The following is a 1,451-nucleotide window of genomic DNA, read 5'->3' as shown; positions in this document are numbered from 1 at the left end:
AAGTAGGTGATGGCATGGTCAATACTGGTATCAACAGAATGTGTTGCCCAATCAACCAGACTGTGCTTCTCAAAGAGAACCCTACGAGTTCTTCCTTTCTTTCTTGCGAAATGGAAATTAGAGGGTTTTTCTCTAATCCTTCGGTTCCTCGGTAACCTCTTCCGCTCCGCGTTATGCCAAACATCAATAAACGCGCATAATCTGTTTTTCACACAACAACATCTTAATCCAAGTATTCAATGATTTGATATACTTACCCCACGGTCCTTGGAGAAAGTGCCTTTCTGCTTCACTATAACTCATAGTTGTGTCTATCGTGAACTCAGTGATAAACCCTCCTATTACCTGATCCAACCAGTGATCTACTGTGCGTGTGATTTTATCTTCAGATGCTTCTAACCTGCGCACCAATTCTAGAGTCCACACAATAGGTTGATCTAGTCTGCACCTTCCCACGCTATCAGCTAACCTCGCAATCCACTCATATAACTCTGTCGAAAATGACGCGAAGAAGATCTCATGAATGTCTGTGTATATGTAATGATCCAACCACTGTTCTTTTGATATCTGTTGTAGTCTAGTTGGTTAGGATACTCGGCTCTCACCCGAGAGACCCAGGTTCAAGTCCCGGCAATGGAACCATTTGTTGGCTTATATGGGCCTGACCCAGGTTCGGAAGAGTTATTTAGCCAAACAAATCCCGCAACTATCGGCCCTTTCGGCAACAACTCGTGGAGCGTGGACTGAGGTCTCACCCGAGGTAGCAGGGGAGGGTGCTGGAACTAGGTTTCTGCACCCTTGGGATGTCTTGATGTGGTCTAGAAGGTTCGCGCCACTCTGCTTCCGCATACATCCAGAACAAGGCAAGTCCTTACTATTTATGATTGTTGAGTTCGTGATAGATTAGATCTACTGTTTTACGGTCTTTAAGCAAACATTTATTATAGATAACCAGTTCACGCATCCAGAAAAGATACAGATTTGTATAAACTCTATATGTAAGCATAAACACACAGATCAAACATATATATAAATTAACCAGATCCACAATAATTTAGATTCAACACAGTATTTCAGAACCAACTTATCTTTATTCAATTCTTTCGCTAATACAACCAGATCTGCCCCAACTGCAGGGGTTCGCACACACAGCTGCAAACTCTACTAGGCCTCTACGTACACAGCTGTAGAGCCTCTATCTACCCACCAACACCCTCGACTCAGACTTACAAACACTTCAAGACTTCTTTCTTCAAAACCCATTACATTCTAGATCCAAAAGTACATACCAAAAACTGACTCCTAACTCTAGAGCCTTGCTCTATTTATACATTTCCATGGTCCGTAGACCATGGGCGGGCCGAATTATTTTACATTATCTTTGGGCAGACAACCCTTTGACTTGACTCATTACAATTCACGCTCCGCGCATCTCGTGGAGCCTTTACCAT

The 1,451-nt window shown here is 43.0% G+C and overlaps 1 non-coding gene across 1 annotated transcript; it reads left to right on the top strand.

The window, feature by feature from the left end:
- Positions 1-566: 566 nt before the first annotated feature.
- TRNAE-CUC (transfer RNA glutamic acid (anticodon CUC)) lies at positions 567-639 on the top strand. Its single transcript has one exon. It is a non-coding gene; the product is annotated as a tRNA-Glu (tRNA).
- Positions 640-1,451: the final 812 nt, after the last annotated feature.

This window comes from Pinus tabuliformis, chromosome 1_1, assembly GCF_031772625.1.
Source record: "Pinus tabuliformis cultivar Carrire ecotype Pingquan chromosome 1_1, CPIR1, whole genome shotgun sequence".
NCBI classification, from domain to species: Eukaryota; Viridiplantae; Streptophyta; class Pinopsida; order Pinales; family Pinaceae; genus Pinus; species Pinus tabuliformis.
This window is presented reverse-complemented; position numbering and strand designations above follow the sequence as displayed.